We start from the raw sequence: 25872 nt of genomic DNA, 5'->3' as shown, positions 1-25872 counted from the left end.
ATGGATCCTAAAGGAGAGGGAAGAGGAGAGAGAAGAGCTGAGAAGAGTCAAGGGGAGAGGGAGAGGGAGAGGGAGAGGGAGAGAGAGAGGGAGAGGGAGAGGGAGAGGGAGAGGGAGAGGGAGAGGGAGAGGGAGAGGGAGAGGGAGAGGGAGAGGGAGAGGGAGAGGGAGAGGGAGAGGGAGTTTGCCACCTGAGCTTCACCTCATCCACATCCCTCTGGAAAGAGGCTGTGCCTGTCCCAGAGCACCTCCACTGAAGATCCCAGCTGGAAATGACAGCCCACATCACCACCACGATCCCAGGATTCTAGGGCAGAGGCAGCTGCTGTGAGCTCTGGGGCTGGATGCCCCACGGAGCTGCAGTGGGATGCAGAACCCTGCCCATCTCTCCTTTATCCCAACCAGATTGTCACTGCTTTGTTTATTTGGTCATCTTTGGGCAGGGAAGAAAGGGGTGGGTTCAATTTTCAGCAGCCCATGACAGCATAATTAGGGAAATATAAATGAAAGAAAAACACACTCTAGAAATCCAAGGACTTTCACATATTTTCCCTGTTATTCCATCGGCCTGGAAAAATAAAAGCTACTCAGCAGGAACATTTATTAGCAATTAGGATCTCAGACACTGGGGACAATTGGGGTAATTAAAGCTTCCCACAGCCTCCTGTGCCACCCCCTGCTCCCTGTCCTGCCTCCATGGGACAGGACACCGCGGATCTGTGGGAGCTGAGGCACCAACAGCATTCAACAGGTCAGCGAGGCCAAAACCTCCGGACCATCCTCACCCTTTCCAGGTCAGTTCATCAACAAATGAACAACATTCCCCAAGGGAAAAGAAAATAATGAAGGGGTTCATGTGAAAAAGAGCAATAAAATCTTGTAGAAGAACAAAGCAGCTCAGCTTTCTGCCTCTTCCCCATTCCCTGCCCATCCCAACACTCGGAGCAGCTCCCTTGGAATGGAAGATTTGCACGTGTGCAGGAGGCAGAAGCTCCGAGCTGAGTTTTGTTTCAAGTGCCAGACTTGGATTTATGTTAGTGTGAGGTTCAGGGCTGGTTTTGCCATTGGGATGAGGAGCATTCCCAGGAGGCTGTGTGGCTGGAGCAGGCAGGATTTACCCTGAAGGAATTAAGGTTCAGTTCCCACCGTGCTGTGAAGAGCAGGGACCTCCCTTACTGCCTCACCTGCCCAAAGAATAATGGAAATACAGGAATAAATCAAGAAATGAAGGAGATGGACAGGCCTAATATCCACTGCCTTCTCAGGTGGGAAGATTCCCATTTTCTCTGGGATTTCTGGTCTTGCTGCCATTATCCCAAACCCTCACAGATCCAGAAAGTTCCCAGAGTCTGGATTTTGGTTTCACTGGGAAGCCTCTGCTTTATACCAGCGCTGCAAAAAGCTTTTTAAAAACAACTTTTCTTAGTGACTTTATTTCGTTCCAAAATTGTAACAAAACCCACTTTGAGTGAGGAACTCACAAACAAGGAATGCTGACGCTCGTTCCATGACCAGCTCGGAATTTTCCTGCTGTGCTGATTCATTGGGCTATTTTTATCTTCATTTTTTTTTTCCCCTTTTGGGAAGCTTTTATTTTGGATGAAAAAAATGTTTTTCAGGAAGCAAAAATGACGTTATAATTTTCTTAATCCCTTGTAGCTGGGCTGATCCCAATGCCTGAATGCCAGGGATCTATTTGAGCATTCCATGGCATCAGAGCAGCGTTTTCCCTTTTCTTCCTGCTCTTTTCCATCCCAACACATCCCTGGAATTCTGAACTGGACTCAAAGTGCTGCCAATCTGCATCCAAGTAGGTGGCAACAGGGAGTTCTTCCCTTTGCAAAACTCTCCACATGAAATTCCCAAAGGATTTGGGACCTGAGCTGTGCAAACCCAGGGACGGAGGGAAATGTGATGTGGCTGTCCCAAATTTAAGCCCAGAATCCCACAGCAGAGGTGACCTCTGCCACCAGAAATCTCTCACTTTGAGCATAAACTTCCAGATATTTCTGATTTTCCCTGGTGGGAAGAAGGATTCCACCGATGATTTCAATATCCCATTTTGGAATGTGCATTTCTCAGTCACCTCCAATAACCAGGGCATGATCCCAGCAGGGACCCAGCGGCCCTCAGGGACAAAATGCTTCTCCCCAGGGTGGGTTTTGTCACCAATTCCAGATGATTATTTCTGGAGAGAGAAAAATTGGATTAAAAGTCCTTTCTTTAGGACCAGGATGAGCTCCCTGGCACAGCAGGAAGGGGGGAATTGGGGTCATGCTGCTCCTGGAAGCCTCTTGAGCAGTGATTCCCTGGAAAAAGGTGAAAAGCAGGCAGGACCTTGTGCCCAGTCACAGCCAGAGGCTCTCACTGCGTGGCTGCAGCTCCTCCAGCAGCAGGTTTGAGTCATCCCCGAATGTTCCTGAGCGTTCCCAAATGTTCCTTCGGCCACATCCACATCCAGCAACCGCAGCACGGAGCAGACCTGCTGGGTTCATCCCGGGAAATCACTGCCCTCCCTTCGGGAAGCGCTGTGCAGTGCCCCTGAGCCCTCACTGACGTTCCGTGGCGGATGGAAGGCAGGAATCCTGGAGTTCCAAGGGAGGATTTGAGTAAGGCAGCCCCGAGCCTCTGTGCTAATGGCTTGTAAATCCATACCCAGTGCATCCCATTTGCCAGCTGATTCCCGGGGTCCCAGCGTGCCTCCATCCTGCAGACATTTGCTGGCAGCCCGCGGTTTCCCGGGATCCCCCGGGAATGGAGCAGGGACTGCAATCATCCCCCCACCATCCCCCCCGGCCCCAGAGCCGCTGGCAGCTGGAGTGATCCGCACATTACGGGATTTATATGAAGTGCTGCTGAACAAGAAAGATTTGAGGGGGTTTAGCAGCTCCCTGGGACAGGGATGAGCTCAGAGCTTTGGCTCGTGCTCCAAGCGGAGCTGAGGCTTTAAAGTCACACACCAGGAGAGGCCTGAGGAGAGACTAGGCTCCTCCTGCCCCTTGGGATGTCCCCACGGCACAGCCAGGACCTGCAGCAGGGCTGGGGCTTCATGAGCCCATCCAATATTCCTGAAGGATCCTCAGAGCTCTGGCTCGTTACCTGAGCTGGGCTGGGGTTTAAAGTCACGCACCAGGAGAGGCCTGAGGAGAGCCAAGGTGGCACCTCCTGTCCCCTGGGATGTCCCCACAGCACAGCCAGTGCTCCAGAGGCACTGCCAGGACCCACAGCAGGGCTGCAGAGGCCATCCAGTGTTCCACAAGTGTCCTCAGGTGACAAAGCTGGTGACAAACGATGCACTCAAGTGATGTTTTCTTTACCTAGGAGACAGGAACAGAGAGAAACTTGTGTGTTCTTGTGCAGTGCTGGAATAAGCAGAGGCCTCCTGAACAGGAAAGAGGGTTTATCCAAACATCAGCCTTGCACCCACCCATGTCCTGCTGCTGCAGCCCCTTCTCTGCCCCATCAGGACAGGGCTTTATTCCCAGGCATCAGCTGGATTTTCCCTGGCTGTGTAATCTCCTCTTGCTGCAGTCTGACCTGGAGCTCAGCTCGAGGCAGCTCAAAAACCAACCCAGCCCTGCCTAAAAAAGGAGCTGCACCCACAGAACCCCAAGCCAGTGATCAAGTCTCACCAGGAGGCAGGAATCGCATCCATCAGGAGTGAGGAGCTGTGGGATTAACCCCCTTGGTGGCTCCTCACTCCCTTCAGACAGAAAAGCTTTTAATAGGTCAGCAGATAAAGAATAGCAGCGCAAACATTCCTTATCTGCCCTGCCATGCCTGGGCTCTGGAATACAACTGATCCCTGCCATGTGCAGCCCCACTCCAGCGAGTTTATCTTCATTGGAGGCACAGTCATCCAGCGAGATTGGGATGTAATTACCTCCTGCAAACCCAACTGCAAATCTTCCCAGCCAGTCATTAGCTCCGAGACAGGCAGACAGGCAATTACAGATGAATAAATGACTGAGAAATGACTCCGGGAGCCTCTCAGCCCTGCTTCCACCTCCAGCTCACAATCCAAGGCGCAGCTCTAAGCTGTCCATCAGGCCCACCTGCGCCTGGCACGAGCCTTTCCTGATCCCACTCCACTCCTCCCGGCCTTCCCAAGACTCCCACAGGTAACCCCACACCTCCCTCCCTGTGATCCCGGCAAAGGCAAACCCCCCAGCTGCCTTTCCATAGTCTGGGATGGACCTGGATAACCTTGATGAGGCCCAGCCCAAGGCTCCAACACCTCCTGAGTATTTCACTCCTGGCTGAACTCCTCTTTCCCCTTTTCCCTTCCTCCCTTCTCTCCGCAGGTTTTTAAGCCGCGGTTCTGAACGTGTGAAGTCTCCCAAACAGGTGAGCTATAAAAAGCTGGAGAGCTCTTTGTAGGGAGGCAGCAGCACCATGGACTCATGGCTAGAGCAGGCAGCAAGCCAGGACACGCGGGATCAGGGCCTGGCTCCAGCAGAAACTTCCTCAGTGGCCCTGGAAAAGGGGCAGAGTGGAGTCCCACAAGAGCCCTGCTCCCTTCACAGCGTTTCTGAAGGTCCCAGCACCCAGAGGGGCACAGAAAGCCCCCCAGAGCTTTAGGAACAGCTCTCCATCCACTGGGATCACCGACCTTCCTCTTCCTCTCCCCCCTGGGAGCCCAGCTGGGCAGACTCCAAGCCTTTCCCAAAGGAGGCCGGGTGAGTTGTGCTGGATGCATTTCCCAGCTCTGCTCTTTCTGAATCTCCTTTAAACGGGCAAATGGAACGCTCCCCCCACAGAGCCCCCTAAAAGCTTTTCATCAATTCCTCTCCAGCGGTGCCAGCATTCCCAGTTACCTGCTGGAGCTCACTGGGACTGCCAGCACCGCATCCACCCTGAGGCCGCATCTCCAGCCCCGCACTCCTGCTCCCCCCTCCTCCTCCCCACCAGCCGGTGGATGTTTTATCGTCTGTGATTATTTACTTAACCAAACGCAGGTATTTGCAGCCCGGAGGGCTTTCCCCACCGGGAGGCTGGAATAACAGCATGGAACAGCATCAGGCCTTGGGAATACTGACAGCATCCCTTGCTCGGGGAGATGGCGGTGCTGGCAGGAGGAGGAGAGCTCAAGAGGTTGTTTGATTGTTTCCTGGTTGTGAAAAAAGTCAGCTGGTTCCAGGGGGGAGCAGAGGAGGAGGGAGATGCAGGGAAGGGGGTGGTGACCTGCTGGCGATGGGAGAGACACTTCTGGCACAGCTTTGGCCGGATGGAAGCCTGGATTCCTGGCGAGCCAGGGCTGTGAGTGGCCAGGTCTCCCTCATCTCCCACGGGAGGTGTTTCCTGGATGCAGAGCCTCCTCCCAGCCCAAACAGCTCCAACCCTCCCTTGTCTCCTGCAGAAACCTCGCCGTGCTTGGGATGCTCAGGAGAAGGCTCCTCTCCCCACGTTCTCCTTCTCTGTGATCTCACACCTACAACAAGGCAAATTTACCTGGCTCTGGGGTCCCAGCCAGGCCTGGAGCTCAGGGGGAACCTCACAGTTCCAGGAGGACCTCAGTGCTCTCCACACTGGAAGAGGGAACTCCTCCTGGAAGGGGATTGCAGCAAGGTGGGGGTCAATTGCTTCTGCTGTGTCCTAGGTGAGAAAGGAAAACAGCCTCAAGTTGCACAGGGGAGCTTCAGATTGGACATTAGGAAAAATGTTTTCACTGGAAGAGTGGTCAGGCCTTGGAATGGGTTGCCCAGGGAGGTGGTGGAGTCACTGTCTCTGGAAGTGATCAAGAGGTGACTGGATGGGGCCCTTGGGGCCAGCATTTAGTGCTGACTGTGGGGCTGGGCTGGTGGTTGGACTTGATGATGCTGAGGGTCTCTTCCAGCTTTGATGATTCTGGGATTCTGCAGGATGCCAGGCAGCCAGGACCCTTCCCAAGAGTCCTTTCTCAACCTTGGCATAGCTTGTGACTGTCACAGGGCTCCTGCACCACAGGGAGATCACAACCAGATCTGGGGACACATGTCCCAGTTGATGCCAGGCCTGAGCAACCTCTGTGAACCCTTTCTCCAAGCAGGGAGCATCTCTCCCAGCTCCTGTCCCAGATCCCAGTGAACTGAGCCCTCAAACCACTGGGATCAGGGCCTGTGGGATGCTGGGGAGGCTGGTGAGCAGACTTTGGGCGTTTCAAGCATGGTTTGAGTTGCTTTTCTTTTTCTGGACCACACAGGCCCTCCCTGAGGCATCATTCCTAGAAAAGTCAGAGCACTGCAGGATTTATGGGCTGAGGGAAGAGCTGGAATTCAGTTCTCTGTCCTTGGGTTCCTGCTCAGGAGCTCCAGCACAGTCCTGTCCCCATCCCAGGATGGGCAGGAGGGGGACAAGGGACTGTCCCAGACACACAGGGATGTGGCTGGGCGGTGTCACCTCTCCAGCAGGTCTGGGGACTCTGTGTGCCCCTGGGAGGCCGTGCTGGTGTGCCCCCCCTCAGGGCTGGCAGAGGTGACACAGGGGTGGCAGAACTCAGCCCAGGGTGCTCCTGAGAAGGAATATCCCCGGGGATTTGTCAGAGAACGACTGGACCCATGGTGGGATGCTGGACCATCTCACAGCATCCTGAAAGAGCAATAAAACCCCCCTGGGGACACAAAAAAAGTGCTGGTGTTCTGACCAGGAAGGAGAATTGGAAGCTGGAAACATTTATCCCTGTGAATGCCTAGGGATGAGCAGTGGGAGCTCTGCCAGAGCCGCTGCCCTGGGCTGGGTTTGGCACCAGCAAAGGGGGTCCTGCAGCTTTGTCCTGCCCAGCCCAGGCACTGGTGGCCCACTGGGCTCCCAGGAATGCAGGAGCTCTGCCAGGATCCAGCCAGGCCTCTGGGCTTGGCATGGGAGGAGAGAGGGAGAGCAGCCCATGGGAGGATGAGAGTTTAGATCATGGAGGACCTCACTGTAGAACCAGAGAAAAATCTGTGAGAGAAAAGTTCATCAACACAGGGAGACAGGCTTTGGGAAACAGGGGTGGAGGGCTGTGGGGAAGGGTCTGCCCACCTACAGGGAAAACTGGATGAGAATTTGGGGCTCAGCCTGGTTTTCCTCAGCCTGAAGGGGCTGGTGCTGCTGCAGTGATAGGAGAACCTGGAGCAGGTGTAGCACAGACACTGACTGTCCCTGCAGTGCTGCCCTGAGCTTTCCCTGCTGCTCCTCATCCCTGTGCCTCCCCTCTCCATCACTCCATCACACCTCTGTGCTTCCCTGTCCACATCACATTCCAGCCAGGCACACACAGCCCCTTTCAGGCCACTCAGCTGTGAGCTGGGACACAAAACTCTGAGGTGAGAGGCTCATCCTCCAGACCTGGCCCAGGAAAGGAGCTGGGATCCTGCTGCTCTTTCTCAGGAGGCAAGAGAGACATCTGTTCCCTGGAGCCTGGCACAGGGAGGATGGATTTTAGCTCCCTGCTGACCGAGGGCTGGGGCTGCTTCCTTCGGGCGCTTCCCACCTTCTCCCAGCCCTTAGTGCTGAATCCCAGCATTTCCCTTCCCTGCACTCCGTCCTTCCAGCACACTCCCGGTGCAGCACCTGGAACGTGGCTGCTGTACCCTTGGGCAAGGCAGGAATATGGAAATGTCAGTGTTATTTGCAAGGCAATAATGTTTGGAGCCGCTGAGGTCACTCAGCATTAACCTGCTGATGACACTGTTTAATCTTCCCAAGAGGTTGGAATCAAAGGGAAAACACAGCGAGCTCATTCCCAGGAGTGTGTCCTGCACTGGAGTTTACAATCAGAGGAATGTGGGCTGTGTTTGGACTTGGCTGGGTTAGGAAAGGCCTTTGCAGAGGTTTGTTTATTCAGAGGTTAATGCAGCCACTGGGAGGGAGCTGCCAGCCAGGGCAGGGGACAGCAGCTCCTGTGCTGGCCCTGCTGCCCTACCTGGCACAGAGCTGCTTCAGGTGAGAGCCCAGAGTGCAGGTGAGGTCTTTTTGCTGGAACATCTCCCACGGAATAAACAGCTGGAAGAGCCTGGAGTGCTCTCCTGTATTGCTCTCTACTCCTGAAAAATCCAAATGTGGTCCTCATCCTTTAAAGTCACCCTCGTCACTTAAAGTCACCCTTGCTGTGGTCCTCACCTGGATGGGTGAGGCTGAGGTGGTTTCAGGGCTGTTCACACTTACTCCTCTGGGATTCCCCCATGCTGGCTCTCATCTGTCTGAAATGGGAATATTTGTTTGGTTCTGTCAGAATATGTTTGAGATTCTTTTTTCCAGTTCAACATCTCTAGTGTGTTCTCTAGACCCAAGCTGAAGCACAAAAGGCTTTGAAGGCATTTGAAGGCATTTGAAGGCACCCCTCAAGCTCCTCAAGAAACTGCTCTGGCAATTTTTAGGATTTCCTTGCTAATTGTTTGTCAGCAGGACAATTTCTCAGCGATGCTGTCACTGACAGTGGGCACAGGGGGGACAGGTCCCAGAGCCAAGTCACAAAGTCACTGTAGAAACAGCTGCCATGGATTTAGATGTTGCCATCCACCGCTGAGCTGGGATTACAGCTGGGAATTCTCTCCATCACCTTCAGGGCAATGTTAGCAAGTCCATGTATGAGTTAGTAAGGAGTGTTTATGGAGCATAAGCAGGGATTCCCAGAATGGTTTGGGTTGGAAGAGACCTTAAATCCCATCCAGTCCCACCCCTGCTGTGGGCAGAACCACCTTCCACTGTCCCAGGTTTCTCCAAACCCTGTGCAACCCAGCCTTGGACATTTCCAGGAATGGCAGGTCCACAACTTGTCCTTGAAGGAAGATGAAAACCGCACATGGGACACATCCAATTCCATGCCCAGAGCTGGGAAGATCCAAGATGTGGTCACAATCCTGCTCCAGAGGCCAAGGGCCCTCTTCTCCATTCCCAAGTTACCAATTCCTTCTGCCCTTGCACTTTGTTTCTCTTCCCTCAGAAGCTGTCCAGGCATCAAACTCTTGTCCAGGAGTTTTTTATGGAGGGCCACCAAATCTCCCCAATCCAACTGAAAAACCACGGCGTGGCAGAAGGCAAATTGTCTTTCCTCTGTCCCTTTCCATGGAATATGGCAAATAAAAGCTTAGGAAGTACTGTATAGTCAAGAAAATCCTTCAGCACAGCTCTGTGCCTGCAAATTCAGGCTCAGCTCCCCATCTCCCAAAGGAATCTGTGCCAAGAGCAATCGGATGTGGGGCATGACCTTTGTCAGCACTTAAGACGCCCTTTGTTGGTCACCTCCATAAGCTCCTGCCCGGTCTTTAATGCACAAAGGGAAAGGATCTGATCCCATCCTTCATAAACACCAGGAGGATTCCACTCGTTGATTCCAAGGGAGCCCGAGCAGGGAGAGGGACTCTGCGAGACAAAGCTCTTGGTTAAACAACATCGATGGCTCAAATATTTGCCAACACTTGCGAACACAAATATTTACGCCGGCAGCAGGAGCCAAGGCAGATTTTTCCTTCCAGATGTATTAAATGTTTCCTTGAGTGTGCAGAACTGGGAAAGGGCTCTTCTATCACTCGCCGGCTCATTTTCCAGGCCACTGGATGCACTCACTTATTTGGCAAATCTTGCTGTTAACGGGTTTTTCTCAGTTGATTTTCCGGACTTTCCTGCTTCCCCTGACAATCCTGTGCAGGGAGGGAGAACAAATGTGTTTTTTTAACTCTAGCAACCCAACCATTGTCACCCACTGCCGGCTTTCACTGCCAAAGAGGATGATTGGGGGTCCTCCACATCCCTTGGACCTGCTCAATGTCCTTGTGGGAAGGGAGGATGTGGAGCAGGGTCAAACATCCAAGGAAGTGCAGGACTTTGTAAAGACACCAAGGCTGATGTATGCTGGATTCAGCCCATTCCTTGGCACATTCCAGAGGCTGGAGTGACACCTGAACCTCGGGGGTGACTGCTACCACCTAAATTGCCCCATTTCCAGAGGAATGCTCAGCCTGGATAAATTACATTCTTTTGGAGGTGCCTTCCCTGGTGGAGAAGGACCAGCAGTTCTCCTGCTGCTCCTGTCATTGCTCAGTGGTCCTGGGAACGTCTCTGATGCCAGGATACTGCAGGAGAGAGCTCTGATCTTGCTCAGGCATCCACATTCCCCTTATATGCCAGGATATTGCGCTTACAATAAATGGGAGGCTTGTTCCCAGCCCCAAACACCGGCGAGGAAAAAGGGGAAGCAGCAGTTCCTTCTCAGGGAGTTGTGGTGGATTCAGCAGCAGCAAGAAAACTTCAGATCCAAGGGGATGAAGGGAGGCACTGGACAGCCAAACTTTAGTCCAGGAGCAGGGATTTGCATTTCAGGGATGTGCTACAGGTCCATTGGAAGAGAAATGAAACATCAGTTTAAGGCCTGGTGTGGTGCAATTCTATGGATAATTATGAAGGGGGAATATTGTGAATGAATACAACTCCAAATCCCTTTCCAAGCTGTTTGGCTCCTATAAAGTGAAGAAAAGCTCACACATGGTTTTGGTGTGGGTAATAGGGGGCAGATGAGGTTGGCCTTCCTCTGCCAAGGCAAAGCGAATCCAAATGGAGCCTCCAGGGATGAAGTTGTTCATCCCACTGGTTGGTATCCTGCCTCTGGAATTAATGGACCCAGAAATTTTCTGGAAAAAGGTACTTTAACACACAGGCAATGGGAAAAATCTTGTGTAAAATTGGGTGGAAAAGTGGGTGACATTGGACAGGAGCTTGGTTTTCCTGCAGGTCCTGCAGGTCTTTCACACTGTCCCAGTAAAAGCTCCAGTGGGCAGACTGGGAAGGGGCTGCAGGAGACACAGAAACACATTCCAGGGACACAGCCAGGCCAGAAAATGGGAAAGAGCTGCTCTGGCCCAGGGAAAGGTGAACAGAACTTTGTGGATGCTGAGGATCACATGTGGAGAGGGTGTGTCAAGATCGGGAATGCTGGACTGGGGACAGCTGGGAGAAGCTTCCCTAACATCTTCCCACTCTTTGGCTGGCTCCATCTGGCTCTCCCAGCACTTTGCTTAACAACATAATCCAGCTTGGCACCTGCATTCACACCCCCGGATCTGCAGGGGAAAGCACTGACCTGCACTTCCAGCCAGGATCATCCCGGGAATCAGGAATCATTCCTGTCCCTCACAGGGTGACAGGAGCAGGGTACTCCCTCCTGCCCTGCTTCTCCACACCCTGCAATTTATTAACCCTTGTTGTGCCTGACTGAGAACTGGGAGAGAAAGAAGCAGAGGATTCCAGGGTAAATCACTGGGACAGCTGTCTGGTTCACTGCCTGGGAAAGGCGAGGGAGGAGCGGACACACGGCGCTGGCCTTCGGACTGTGACGCTCTCTGGAACCACCCCAGCAGGCTTCATTGGGTCACAGAGCCGTGGAATCTCCTGAGCTGCAAGGCACCCACAGGATCATCCAGTCCAACTCCTGGCCCTGCACAGACACCCCAACAATCCCACCCTGTGCCTGGAAGAGTGGTCCAAATGCCTGGAGCTCTGGCAGCCTCGGGGCTGTGCCCATTCCCTCAGAGCCTGGTCAGTGACTGACACCTTCTGGGGGAAGAACTTTTCCATCCTTAAAATCCAACCTAAACCTGTCCCCACACAGCTCCAGCTGTTCCCATGGTACTTCAGGAGCAGCTTCCCTTGGTCTCGGCCATGGTGAATGTTCTTAGGGTGTGGATGATCCTCCTCCTGCCCCATGGATAAACCCGAGCTGTGTTTCCTGGAGAGTGGCCCCTCTCCAACCCCGGGGAGGAAATGAGGCTCTCTGGACTCTGTTCCTTCCTCATTTGGCAAGAAAAAATGGAGATGTTGGGAGGAAACAATCCAGAGAAATGTTTCACATCAGTGAGACACACTCCAAAGTATTTTTGGCAACGTGGTGTGGGAATTTGGCTTGGAATGTTGCTCGGAAGCTCGAAACTCCCATAAGCAAAAAGTGGCACCTCCATCTCTTGTGTTTGGAGTGTTTTGGGCCCTAAATGAGGGAATCATAAGAGGCTGATGATAGAACTAATGGTGGTCTGAGGGATTTTCTTTAGGGAAAAAATCCTTCTGAGTCCCCAACAATGGTGAATGCTGGGAGCCGTGGATGTTGTCCATGGGTTTGTTGGCACAGCAGCAGTTTGCCTGTGCTTCCTGGAAAGCCGTGGCTGTTTCACACCCAGAAGGGCTCCAGCAATCCATGTGCTATCCCAGCTTGTTGAAGTGGCTGAGGAGACGGCTCTCGCTGTGCCTGGTGCTGCCTTTGGAGATGCCTTTGGAGCACTGGGAGTAGCAACTTCCAGCATCCTCCAGGGACTGGGATTTCAAAGGAAGACAACAGCCAAGAGGGGCCGAGCTCAGGCTTCACAGAACAACTTCAGGGTCCATAAATGAACATCTCTGTTGTTTGCTCCTGGATTTTGGAACTTGAGCATATGGATCCTGCTCCTTTTCTGACCCGGAGCAGTGATAAAGAAAGGATTATTCCCACCAAAAACTCAAAGGCCTTGAGGGTCTTATTTAATTAGAAGGGAATAAACCAAATATCCAGTTCCCTGTGTTTAGTTCAATATACACCTTTAACTCTGAAAACTCAGGAATCTCTGGCAGGATTTTTTTATTTTTTGCTAGAAAAACAAACAAGAAACGCTGTTTTCTGGCCAAAAAAGCCCGAGCTGTTCATTTCTTCCCTCTCTTTGTTTTTCCCTTTTTTTTTTTTTTTTCATTCTGGGGCTGGTTTGGAGCAGCTCAGTGAGGAGGACACGCTGGATAAACATGGCACCAGCGGGGTGTTTGGAATGCTCCTCGCTCCGGACCTGCTCCCTATGGAGAGGAGGAGGCTGGAGGGCTGGAGGAATCCGGGTCATGGAGCAGAGGGCAGGGAGAAGACAGCTCCTCTGTTCTCCTGGCGTGCCCAAAGCTTCTCAGCTGAGGAGAACAACTAGGGTGTGCTGGGCCTTTTATTTTGTGTTCCCAACTTCCCCTTTCATCCCATGTGTCAAACAGCTTGGAAGCTTTGATTCCGGAGGCCAAGGAATTTGAACTGCAGGCCCAAATCCCTCAAGCATCTTTTGAGATATAAAATCCTGAAGGAAAGTTCGGGGTGCCTTCAGCCGGCGCCCTGGGGGTGCAAGTCAGGAGAGCCTGGGGGGTGGAATTGTCCTCAGCCATTCCTGGGTGGATAAGTTAAGGAGTGGGGAATCAGCCCAGGGAATGCAGGCACCATTTCAGTCTAAACTCACACAGAGTGCTTGGATTCTGCATGGCCACAGAGGGAAAATCTTCCAGGAAGGGATGAGAATTCAACAGGAATACTTGTGGATAGCCCTGCTGTGGGGATTGGAGTGGGCTCATGCCAGAGGGTCAGGCAATCCTGGAGTTTGGCTTGGGAGCTGTGTCTGCCCATCCAGGGCCCTCTGCCGAGTCACACTGTGCCTCCAGTAAATCCATACCACGAGCTATGGGAGTCCCAGTAACACCCTAATGGGAGCTTTCCACAGAATCCCACAGTCCCAGACTGGTTTGGGATGGATGCCCCCAGCAGACCAGGGTGCCTTGTCAGTGTAGAAATGGGATATCCCATCTCCCTGCAGGGATGTCCTTCTCTAACAGGGAAACTGAGGCACAGGGAAAGTGGAGGTTGTCAGGAACATCTTTGCCCCGGGAGTCTGGCCAGTCTGGGGAAAACCTGGCCTGGCAATGAGCAGTGAACACACTGCCAAGGATTTCAGACATTCCCATTTCTCTGGAAGAGCATCAAAGATCAGCCCTCTCCAGGGATGGATGCAGCATTCCAGGTTCCTGGTCCTGGCCGGGATGGAGTGGGAATGCTGGGGAATGCAGTCTCCATGGCCATGGCTCTGCGCTGCAGAGCACCAAGTCTATCCAACCTTTAGGTCCTGCCTTGCTTTCCCAGTACGCGGCTTCTCCCAGGGAAAAAGGGTCCCGGAGCGAGGCCATGGAAGGCAGGGGAGCCTTTGAGCTGACGTCAATGAGCTGGAGCCTCTCCCGTGCCCAGGGGCCTCCTGCTGCAGGGAATGAGCAGCAACCCTTCCATGTCTGCGGGAGGGGCTGCGCTGCACCAGCCCCCGTCTGTAACCACAGCCCAGCCCGGCTTTCATTGCCACACTCACCACTGGAAGTGTTTAAAAGGAGGGAGGGGAGAGCTCTGGCTGTGCCCTCCCTGCCCAAGGGTGGTACCGAGTCCCAGCCTGATCCCAGGGAGGTCTGGGCACTGCCTGGAGCAGAGCTGAGCTGTCCCACTTCAGAAGTCCTTCCCTTTTCCCCAGGGATCCATGGCAGTGGTGCATGCAGTGAGAAGTGGCTTAAAGCCCCCAGTCCTTTCTGCCCTGGAGCAGAAGGCACTGATGGGACCCAGATAGGGCTGTCTGATGCACTTCATGGAATCATGGAATTCCTGAGCTGGAAGGGACCCACTCATCCAGCCCCTGGCCCTGCATAGACACCCCAACAATCCCACCCTGGGCATCCCTAGGAGTGGTGTCCAAACACTCTGGCAGCCTCAGGGCTGTGCCCATTCCCTGGGAGCCTGTTCAGTGCCAAAACACCCTCTGGGGGAAGAACCTTTTACCTAAAATCCAACCCAACTCTTTCCTGACAGCTCCAGGTGTTCCTTGTGTCCTGTTCCTGGTCACAGAGAGCAGAGACAGGAGCTGCCCCTTGGAAGGAGCTCCAGCCCCTGGTGACTCATCCCCTCTTCTGCAGGGTCACCACAAACACAGGGATGGTTTTTGTGCACATTTCAGTCTCCTTCAAGAGCATTTTGGGTCTGGCACAGTGGGTGGTGCCAGGCTTTCCCAAAGAATGAGCCCTTGGGAAGCAGCCTTTGAAGCGGACAAGAAGCTGCCCAGCAGCTGCTCCCCGAGGCCTCTCTGTGTGCCTGGCTGTGGCACAGCTGAGCCTCAAACCGGGGGAAACCCTGGGGCTGCTGCCTTCTTGGGGGATCTTCCCTTTCTCTCCTGCTCTCTGTGCCACCCTCCACACCCAGAGCTGACCCCTTCCAAGGCACAAACCCACAGCTGTGCTCGGGGCTGGCACAGGACAAGCCCTGTGCAAACAGGAGCAGCTCCAGGTGTGGTGTCAGCATGAGCCAGGTGCTAAAACCATGACCCGGCACTTCCCTTTGGAACAATCACAATCATTAATTTGGATGTTTGTTGGTGTTCCTTTCCTCAGGGATGTGTTGGTGTTCCATTTCTCCCCCCTCATGCTGGCAGATGGATTCAGGGGGTGGCTGCCCCTTTGGATGGTGGCAGCAGCCAGGAAAAGGCAGAGGGCAGCTGTCCCAGCCCTGGCATGCCAAGTGTTATCCAATAATCCCTCATGGCACTCCTGCTTCCCTCGGCTCTCAACACTTGCTTTTCTCCCTTGAACCAACTGCTACCTTGTGGCCAGCAGTGGATTTTTAGTTAACCCTGCCCACACCTGAGAGCCAAATGCCACCGCGGGAGGAGTGGGGATTCACCTGGAGCGTGAGGCAAAGGCAGGAGCACTTGGAAGAGTCAGGAACAGCATTTTTACACCTCACACGTGTGTGCAGGAAACAGGAGTGTGCACAGACGTGTGTGTGCACAGAGCAGGGAGGGGCAACTTGGTACAAAAGGCAAAGGTGTAGAATTTGAGGGTTGCCATGGCTACAGGTCAGATGCCTTTGTTCTCGCATCCTGGTGCAGCTTAGGGAGATGAGACACGCCAGCCTCGGAGCACGAGCAGGCGAGGATGGGGTTTTAATTGTTTTTTAGATGTGATGGCAAATAGCTGCACACTTTTTGTATCCAGGTTTGAAAGAAAAGGCAGCAAACGAAGGCAAGCTCCAGATTCAGATGGAATTGAAGCCACAGCGAGTCTGGGGAGCTGAGTGGCATCAAGGGAAACGTCCCCGTCGTATTGTCATGGTCACAGACAGCCCCTCTGTGGAGCCACAAAGCCACTTGTGTGCGGTGACCCTGGGCTGACACGGAGCCCAGTGTCCTCATGCCCAGCCCTGGGTGGGAGTGGGCACCATGCATGGGTGGGAGGTCACGGCTGTGCTCCTGCCTTTGTTTTTCCCTTTGAAATCCCCTGTCCAACTCTCTGCTGTCCCAGCTTATTTGATTCCGAGCTGGAAAGGAGATTTCAAACCAGGATCCATATGGGGCCCGTCAGTTGCGACTGGATTCATTTTAAAGTCCTTGTTAAGTCCAACAAAAAGCCAAAGATTAGAGCTGATATGTTGGCTTTCATCCAGATGCTGATCCTTGAAAGGCTGCCTTGAGACCGCCAGGCGACTCTTTCATTCCCCCCCTCTTCTTCTTGCTCTTCTTCTTCCCTTCTAATTGCTTCCCAAATTTGGGTTTATTGCCATGGGTTTGAAGCCAGGTAATCAGAACCAGGATTGTTTTTCTCTCCCCCATCTCTTTCTGGTACCCATCAGATTCTGGCTCTTTGTTGGCTCAGAAAGTCCACGTTAATTCCTTGACCACCAAGGGCTGGAGCCCTTTGGGATAACGCTCCAAGCCAGCCCTCGGCATTCCTGGCAGCCAGAGAACCACAGCGAGAAGAAAAGCAGCATGGTCCTTGTCTGTCAGGAATGTTCTGTCCTTTTCCCTCAATCCAGGGCTGCAGCTTCCCCTTCCTTTGCCCCTGAGGGGCATTGTCCTGGTAGTGCCACAGCGGATGGGGACATCTGTGAGGGGAAGGGCTGGCACTGAGCACTGTGCTGCGCCCGGAACATGGAGCTGAGGTCACACCCAGGTGATCCAGGCAAGGACAGCAGGAATTCCCATGGTCATTCCCATTGTGCCAGTGGCCCAGCTGCACTGCACTGCTGGAGAGCTCTCCTCCAAGCTCCTCCCTGCTCTGCACATCCCAGCATGGAGTTGTCTCTCTGGGAACAGATAGCTCTTGACAGCCGGGATTGCGAGGGAAGCAGGAGCGGCCAGGAAAAGGAACAGAGCTCCATTAAAAGCCGAGTGCAATCAGGGAAGGAGCGAGGGTGCGGATAAGAGGAAAGGGAAGGGATATTTGTGCTACCTGGTGCCAAAAAGCAGGAAACTGAGCAGAAGCAGAGATGGGACAGAGCTGGGAACGTGTTGTGTTCCAGGATCTCATGGTGGAGACACCCAGCAGAGGCTCCTGCTTTGTTTCTCGGTTGTGCATCATTGGGAGCAGCCCCATATGGAGCCTGTGCCATCCTTGCTGGTCAGTGTTCCCTGTGAAGGGACAGACCCAGAGCTCTGCAGGAGGGGGCCTGAGCTGCTGGAAGCATGAGGAGGTCAGGAAAGGGATGAGAGCCTGCAGGGCTTGGAGCTGTTGGAGTGGGATGCTGGAGATGGAAGCAGAGGACGGATTCAGGCTGTATTGGAGATGATGCAGCAGAGTGAGCATCACACCCTGGGCACCTCAGAAGGGGTAAAATAGGTGCCTCCAAGCTGGATCCAGCCCTGCAAGGTGAAGCCCAGCCAGGCTGGCCCACGGAATGGCTCCTGGCTCTGGCATGGGAAAGGCCATCCCCAATGCATCTCCAAGGCAGCTGCACCCACGGGATGTGTTTGAAGTGTTTGGAACAGCACCCGTGGGATGTGTTGGAAGCATTTGGAAGAGCTCCTGCCAGGGGCTGTGTGGGCTGTGAAAAGCTTATCCCCTTTTGGAGTGTCCATACATTCATTTAAAGGATGAAAACAGGGCCTAACACACCCTGTTAGGGCAGTCCCAACGAGCCAGGAGACCGAGAGATTCCCAATCCGTGCCGTGCCGCATCCTGCACATTCAGAGCAGGCACAGAGATGTGCAATGTGTGTGTGAGAGACTCCTCAGCCAGGAACAGCTTGAAAAGCCATTCAGGGAAGTATTTACAGGAGTTGAGGATGGAATGGGCCTGCTCTGGCTTTGGTTTCATGGCTGCTTTAACTCCAGGCTGTCTCTCCTGGGGGACAGCACAGAGCAGTGACCCTTTGGACAGCAAGGACACTTGCCACAGATTGGTGCCATGTGGCACCGAGACCCAGCTGGCACAGCTGGAGCAGAGGGGGAGGTGGCACAGTCTGGGGACATGCCAGGGTTCGGTGTGGGTTGGAAGGCAAATTATTCCTGCACCTTGTCCCACTCATCCCTGTCCTCTTGCCTCAGTCACAAACCAGACCCCAGGAAATTCCCATCCAGTTTCCTTTCCCAGACAAACCATGCAGGTTAATGCTGGAAGATACTTCTTATTTCTGGAAACACCTTCTGGAGCATTTTACTTTAAAAGCTTTAGTTTATCCATGAGGAAACTGCTGTTGGAAGTGGCCATTATCCACAGCATTTCCCATTTCAACAAAAAGCCAAAGTTCTCCTTTTTGGAGCGAGGGGGAAAACACAAAGTTGGAGTGTTTGGTCTGGACCTGCTGAACAGCTCAGCTTTGCTCAGGGCTGGCCCCCAGCATCCCTTTTCCTGCTCCAGGATAATGGCAGCTCAGAGGCCAGAGCAGAGACAAGGAATCAGCACGCTGGGAAAACAGCGGGATGTGTGCGAACCGCCTTGGATAAAATCCACACCAAGCACAGCCCAGGCCATAACACAACCAAGAACAGCAGAGCTCTGAAGTCTGAGGAATAACATTTCATTTCTCCCCCCATTCCCCCATTGCTTTTTCCAGTCCTGCTCCTACCAGGACACACCTGGGCTCCAGCCACCACATCCAAGGACCACAGAACCCATGGTCTCACCGCAGCCCTAAACCAGGGCTCCAGCTTTGCTGAGGCCAGGCTTTGGCATGCCTGGGTTATTTTAAGTTCAGCCTTTTCTCCTGGCTGTGGGACTGTGACTTTACCAGGAGCTCCAAAACTGGCTCAGCTCATCCCAGCCCAGGGAAACACCCCAGAGCCTGGACCAAAGTTCTCTCATTCCCAACTCCCCCAGTCCTGAGATTAGGCAGAGACTCAAACAAATGAAGGCAGTTGCTGGAGAGGACAGGAAGCAATTACAGACCACCCTGGAAAGGCAGGACAGGCAGCAGCTTGTGTGGCTGCTGCTGTTTAAACAACAACCACCCCCAGGCCGGCAGGGCAGGAACATCTCAGAGGAACAATGCTGGAGCGAGGTGCAAGGAGTCCAGAGAGGAGGATTAACACGGAATGCTCCGGCACAAGGGCCCTGCGCTCCTGCTGCGGGGTCAGGAGGGTCCTGCTGGCAGGAGGAGGACAAACAGGATGGGCTGGTGATTCCAAAGGGAGTCAGGAGCTCCTGGTACCCCGCCAGCGGGGGACCCACGCGGGTCAGGGGCAGGGTGGCCTGCAGGATGCCTTTTCCATCTGCAGGGCCATTCTGCAGCAGGAGTTTTGTCTTTGCCATGGAGGGGGAAGCAGGGGGGAGGCATTTCCAAGCTGTTTTCTCCAGGATATCCCAGCTCTGCCTGACAGCTGGTTCCCATTGGGCTCCTGACCAAAGGCAGTCTCCAGCAAGGGTGGGAGTGGGCGGGAGGGGGGAAAGAACCTCCTAATGATGAGGACGAAGAAGAGGAAGGATGAAAGGCCCTGAAATGCGGAGGGTGGGACTGAAGCAGGAGGACACTCGGAGGGAGGGGCTGCAGAGGCTTTGAAGCTCCTCTCTATGGGGAGCCTCCTTTAAACCCTACACCAGACTGGAACAAGGTGGGGGAGGAGGGGCTGGCTCTCTTTTCCCTCTGAAATATTCCGAGAGGTTGGGACCCCTGCTCAGGATGGGCTGTTTCTGTCCATTAAACATTTTAAATGCTTGTCCATCTCCCGTGGCCTCCCGTCCTTCCGCTCCTTGTGGCAATGGGCTGGGGATGGGAGGTTCCCAAGGATGATGAAAGGATTTAGGGCATAGGGTAGAGGTGACAAGGGCTTGTGTCAGTCACAGCCTTGTGCCAGGGAGTTCTCAAGTGGAGGAGGAGGAGGGAAAAGGGGCTGGTTATGTCCCAAAGTTCAGCATTGGATGGGGAGTTTTCCTCTTCTTTTGGGAATTTCAGCAGGGAGGTCAAGGGGAGGATGGCTGGTGCTGCCTGACTTCCCCTTGCTGCCTGCCAGGAAGTAAAACAGCTGGGAAGGGAGTTTTGGGATCGGTGCCGCTCCTTCCTCAGTCCTTGCTCTGGAGGAGCTGCCTCATGGAGGGGGTGGAGGAATCAGCTGCCTCTTGGAAAGCTCCTTCCCCACCCTGCTCCTCCATCCAGGCCCATCTTTTTTATTACAGAGTATCCTGAGCTGGAAGGGACTCACAAGGCTCATCCAACCCAGCTCCTGATGTCCCACTCTCCTCATCTGTAAGGATGCTGGGAGGACATTTCCTCTTCCTTCCCCAAGCAAACCTCTCCCTGGAAAACGGGACTACAGCAGGTTGTTAAATCACATCCAGCTGAATTCAGAGCATCACAAAATACAAAGGCAGCCAAAAAATAAAGGTACAGGGTGACAAAGAGTTTGTCCAGCAGAGCCTGACTTTGGAGAGCTCAGCAGCATGGATGAGATTATCCCACTGGGGCTGAGCTACCTCGTCCTCAGCTCCTCAGGAGTATGCTCCAAAGAAGTGGATGAAATCTAAACAAGCCTTGCTCTTCCCATTGGAATCAGCAGACCTGGATAAACCCTTGGATGAACCTGGCAGCTCTGAGTGTTCAGAGCTGTGCTGGGAGCTGGAGCTGGAGCAGGGCACCCTCATTCTTCATCCCTCCTCAACTGTAAAAACCCAGAGGAAAAAATACTCGGTGGCTGCATTGTTCCTCCCAAGGTTGTCAGGAAATCAGCGGGAAGAGGCACGCGGGGGACACGGCACAAACAATGGGAGGAGAAAGTTCACAACAACCCTGGGCTGGTGCGTGGGGGCTGCTCCTGATGGGAGGATTGGAGGTTCAGGGTGGTGCTTTGGGCAGTTCCTGTGGGCATCCCAAGGGTCCCTGTGCCCCTGTGTGTGCAGGGATTCCCAGTGAGCTCCCCAGGCTGCCCCATCCAGCAGGAACCTGGAGCTAAAGGGCACCCGGAGTGTTTCCAGCTGGTCCCTCTCCATCATCATCCAGGGGTGAGGCAGCTGAAGGTGCAGCTCTGACAGGGGATGGTTCAGGCTCCTGGCATCTCACAAATTTGGGGCCCATCACTCCATGGCAGTTAAGTGAAAGCAGTGGATGCAAGGAGGGGAGGGCAGTATTCCCAATTCCCATGCCTTTTCTCTCCCTAGATTCCCTTCACCTGTTTTATGTCGGACTCATCCCTTTCCATGTGCCTCTCCTAGGGAGAAGCCTCCTGCTCCAGCTGTTTGCTCTGGAACAGGCAGGAGGAGTGGGACAGGGATGATTTTGATGGACACCTTCCCTTTCTCCATCCCTGAGCAGCAGCAGGAGAAGGATGGATGGACAGACAGATAGATGGACAATGTGTACTTCCAGCATTAAGCCCCAGCTACCCAAGACCCTACTCCTGGACATTGTCCCAGCCTTTTCCCTAGGGAAAAAGGGCAGAACAGTTTTTGGCTTTGTGAGTCCTCAGGAACAGAGTTTCAATAAATTAAACTCAAACAAATAAGGAAAGAAATCATCTTTAAGTTGCTCCAACAAGGCCAGAGGGTGCAGTGGCCACTGGCAGCTGGATACCTGCCTAGGAATCTGGGCGACAGGAGGATGAGCAAGGGCAGGGCAGAGCAGCAGGAGGTTCTGGAGAGGTTCGGATCCTCCCTCTCCCCTTCCCACCTCCCCATTTTGGTTTGGTTTTGCAGTGGGACCTGCAGGTGGCTGTGCCCTGTGACCAATTGGGAAATAGAACTTGATTTTAAGTTAATTAAAACTGCCCTCTGTCTGTTAATCTTCTTGTCAGGTTTTAATTAAGTGCTGATAAAGACTCAGCATGGGGAGGGATTCCTGCTCCCACCTTCTGTGACCCAGGGAACCCGGAGGGGCTGTTGAAGTCATGTTGGGGTGACCCTAGGTCCCAGCTGGTGCTGTTACCCTTCCAAAAAAGGGGTGGAATTTGATCATTTTCTTCTCTTTCTCCCTCAGTCCCCAGCAGATTCCCAGCTCTCCTCCTAGGATGGGTCATGCTCCCAGCAATGGCTGATTTACTGCTCGTGAGCCAGAAAATTCCGGATAAATGTCAGCTCAGAGTAATCACCATTCCTTGCTGTACAGCCAGACTGGGCTGGGAACATCAGGAGTGGGATTAGGGCTCTCCATGAACTCCTCTATCCCTGTGGATGTGTCCCCTCTTTCTGCTGGAGGTGGGGTAGGAGGAGAAACCATGCAGGACTCTCAAGATGCTCAGGACAGTGAAATCCCAGAATCCCAAAATCACTGAGGTTGGAAAAGCCCTCCAGGGTCATTCAGTCCAGCCTGTGCCTGATCCCCACCTTGTCCCCAGCCCACAGCACTTCCAAGGCATTCCTTGGAAACCCCCAGGGATGGGCACTCCAAACCTGCAGCCCCTTCCAATGCCTGACCACCCTTTTCATGGAGAAAATCTGCCCTTCCTGATACCCACCGGTCCTTGAAGTGAAGGATCTTTATTCTCCTCGTTATTTCAGGAGAACAGGTTGGATCTCAGCGTTTCCCACCACGCAGGTGCCTCTCCCATCCCTTTTTCCAATGGCATTTTGCAGCCATTATCCCAAACACTGGCCACCAATTGATACAATTTGCCAGATAATTCCTTGCTACAAATTCCTGTATATATTTCCACGGTGGCATTGACATTTCCCTCTGGAATGACACAAAGAAAGGATCTTTTCTCAGTAAAAGCTATTCCATTCCACCTCTGCTGAGCCCATTTTTGGCTGTTTTTTAGGCAGCAGATTTCCCATTCCACACTTGAGTCCCACATAAGCCCTTCCTTGTATTTTTAAGGTCCCCAGCCAAAATTAAGACATTTCCCATTTTAACTTCCAGCACCTTGTAATGCCTTTAAACCATTACAGATATTCCTTGGAATATCTCAGGGCCAGACCCAGAGCACAAATGGAATTAAAAGTCGCTCGTGCAGAGCCCGAGCCAGGAATTGCTGGGTCAAAGTGTTCCTTGTCCCTCTGGTTTTTGGGATCAGCACAGGTCCAGCACCTGCATTTAGGATCAAGGAGTTATGGAGTGACACTGCTTTTAAAATGACTTGTGACTGTTCCCAGCTTGGGGTGTCCCTGCTGGGATTCCTGCGCCTGCTCCCCAGGATTTGGCAGTTGCAGGGGGGGATTTCTGGAATTGTCTTTCCATTGTGCTCCAGTTCCAGATTCCAGCATCTGAATTTCCCAGTCCCAAGCAGGACTTGTCAATCTCTCAGAGTTTGTTTTGGAGCTAATGGATTTCGGAAGGTTCCCATCAATCTGTCCTGCTCCTCGGCACTCCTGGGAATGCTCTTGGCTCCTCTGGCCAGCGCGGCTCTGAGAGGTGGTTTCTCCATCTCAGTCACCAAGATTTATTTTGTACAGGCATTTTCATATGCTGAGGGGAAAAAAAGGAGGAAAAGCCACCTGGAATTAATTGTCAGCACAATGGAAGTTGGCATGGCCAGGCTGGGGAGCAAGGGGGGACAATGGGTTATTTCCCACAAATTGCTGTGGGGACAAGCACAACTAACAGGGACCTAGTGCCAAATCGAATGAATAGGGGAGACTGGAAAAAAAATTATGGGAAAAAACATCACCAGAAAAGTCAAAACCTTTCGTCGTAGTATTTTCTGTGGTGAATTAATTTTTATTTTGAAGGGACATTGAGAAATCTGCCGGGGTTTGAGCAGAGATTTAAAGAGGCAACCCAAGCTCTCCTCAGAGCTGGATGTGGAGCTTGGGCTCATGGACACGATTCCTTCCTCCCTTTTCCCTCTTGGCTGCAGGATCCCAGGATAAAGCCCGTGGTGGGGAGCCCATCCCTGGCTCCATAGGGGGGATGTGGTGGACCTGCCCCATTGCCGTTCCCTGCTCCCAATCCAGCCTTATCTCCCTCCCTCCTGCCCTTGCCCACTGTGTTTATTCCCACCATAAACTTCTCCAGGAGTGACTCTGGCTCTCCTTGCATTTGTTTGGAAACCCTGTCCCCACTCCTGGTTTATCTCTGGGTGCAGTGATAACAACAACCAGCAACTCTCTTTGCTAACAGCACCGGCTCCTTTCAGTGTTCCCATAATCTAAACCAGCCTCTATCTCCTCTTCCTTCCTCTGGAGAAGCTCCTGGGCTGGGAATGGCCAGGCCTGTGCCTGCACTTGGATTCGCCTTCTGCAGCTCCCCTGGAACCAAAGGAAATATCTGGTGTGAGTTTCTGGGAGATTCCCATCCCAACACAGTGGATGTGGAAGAAAGAATTCCTCCATCCTTGGTTTGAGGTAACTTTTAACACCAGGAGTGGGGCCTGCCCTGGGAGGGAGGCACTGGGATCCTCCCAGCGTGGACAGGTGGATGGGGACACACATGTGTCCCCATCCAAGTGACAAGTGGATGGGGACAGACATGTGACAAATGGATTGGGACACACATGTGACAAATGGATGGGGACACACATGTGACAAGTGGATTGGGATACATGTGTGAGAGGTGGATGGGGACACACACATGACAAGTGGATGGGGACACATGTGTGACAAATGGATTGGGACACACATGTGACAGGTGGATAGACACAAGTGTGATAGCTGGATGGGGACACGTGTGGTAGGTGGATATGGAGACGTGGCAGGTGGATGGACACAGGTGTGACAAATGGATGGGGACACACGTGACAGGTGGATGGGGACATGTGACAAATGGATGGGGACACAGGCGTGACAGGTGGATGGGGACACACATGTGACAGGTGAATGGGGACACACATGTGACACACGTGGATATGGACACACGGTAGATGAGGACACATGTGACAGGTGGATACGGACACACATGTTGTCACACACGTGACAGGTGGATGGGGACGCGTGTGGCAGGTGGATGAGACACACATATGACAAGTGGATGGGGACACACATGTGACAGGTGGATGAGACACACATATGACAAGTGGATGGGGACACACATGTGACAGGTGGATATGGACACACGGTAGATGAGGACACATGTGACAGGTGGATACGGACACACATGTTGTCACACACATGTGACAGGTGGATGGGGACACGTGTGGCAGGTGGATGAGACACACATATGACAAGTGGATGGGGACACACATGTGACAGGTGGATATGGACACACATGTGACAGGTAGATATGGACACACACATGGTAAGTGGATGGGGACACATGTGACAGGTGGATGAGGACACATGTGACGGGTGGATATGGACACACATGTTGTCACACACATGTGACAGGTGGATGGGGACATGTGTGGCCACGCTTGTGCCTGGCACTGGGGCTGCCCAGTGCTGTCCTTCCCGCCAGGGTTGCATTCCCTGCCCTCCTGCTGAATTCCTGGGGGGTGTTTTCCCCATTTTCCCTTCCCCCCAGGACAGGGGTGTCCCTCCCCAGCATGGGCACCGAGCACACGGTGCCACTTGGCTGTCACCTCGTCCCCAGCAGGGATGTGAGCGCTGGCAGGCACTGAAGGTCAGCAGAAGGACATCTCAATTATTCTGTGTCATCTGCGAGGAGCTCGGCGCTTGTCAGAGTCCCAGCGGAGAGCAGCGAAACAGTAACTTGGCTGCAGGAAAAAAGGGAGTGGGAAAAAACATCGGAAAGGAAAGAGAGGGGGAAAAAAAAAGGCGTCTGCACAGAAGCTCAGGTCAGCGGGATTGACAGCTGCTGGGAGATATCTCCATTCCCTGTGCCGAAAATAACACCTCCATGGGCTCCAGAGCTGCGTTCCCAATTAGAGATTGGGCACTGAACAGGGGAGAAAAAATTCTCCGTGATAATTTCAGAGGAGGGGGAGGAAATGGAAAGCCAGCTTGTGAAGGAAGCCTGGCTCACTGCTTCCAGGAAGCTGTGTTCCTCGGGATTGTCCTGGGGGTTTGTCCTCCTCATGGCTCTTATC

The 25872-nt window shown here is 53.3% G+C and overlaps 3 long non-coding RNA genes across 6 annotated transcripts; 1 reads left to right on the top strand and 2 right to left on the bottom strand.

The window, feature by feature from the left end:
* Window positions 1–1403: 1403 nt before the first annotated feature.
* On the bottom strand, window positions 1404–11353 carry LOC111928601 (uncharacterized). 3 transcript variants are annotated; one of them, XR_015276279.1, is made up of 4 exons: window positions 11036–11343; window positions 8080–9599; window positions 4945–5595; window positions 1404–4476 (listed from the first exon to the last, which is right to left on the bottom strand). It is a non-coding gene; the product is annotated as an uncharacterized LOC111928601 (long non-coding RNA). The 3 variants fall into 3 exon arrangements; XR_015276278.1 differs by having other exon boundaries at window positions 1404–5595; window positions 11036–11337; XR_002864207.2 differs by having other exon boundaries at window positions 1404–9599; window positions 11036–11353.
* LOC111928602 (uncharacterized) lies at window positions 11350–12494 on the top strand. 2 transcript variants are annotated; one of them, XR_002864208.2, is made up of 2 exons: window positions 11350–11490; window positions 12126–12494. It is a non-coding gene; the product is annotated as an uncharacterized LOC111928602 (long non-coding RNA). The 2 variants fall into 2 exon arrangements; XR_015276281.1 differs by having other exon boundaries at window positions 11564–12494.
* A 2888-nt stretch (window positions 12495–15382) lies between these two features.
* LOC147650580 (uncharacterized) lies at window positions 15383–25689 on the bottom strand. The gene is made up of 2 exons (XR_015276280.1): window positions 25405–25689; window positions 15383–24136 (listed from the first exon to the last, which is right to left on the bottom strand). It is a non-coding gene; the product is annotated as an uncharacterized LOC147650580 (long non-coding RNA).
* Between the last annotated feature and the right edge of the window lie 183 nt (window positions 25690–25872).

The sequence above is a fragment of the Cyanistes caeruleus genome, chromosome 14 (assembly GCF_971803275.1).
Source record: "Cyanistes caeruleus chromosome 14, bCyaCae1.hap1.1, whole genome shotgun sequence".
Lineage (NCBI taxonomy): Eukaryota > Metazoa > Chordata > Aves > Passeriformes > Paridae > Cyanistes > Cyanistes caeruleus.
This window is presented reverse-complemented; position numbering and strand designations above follow the sequence as displayed.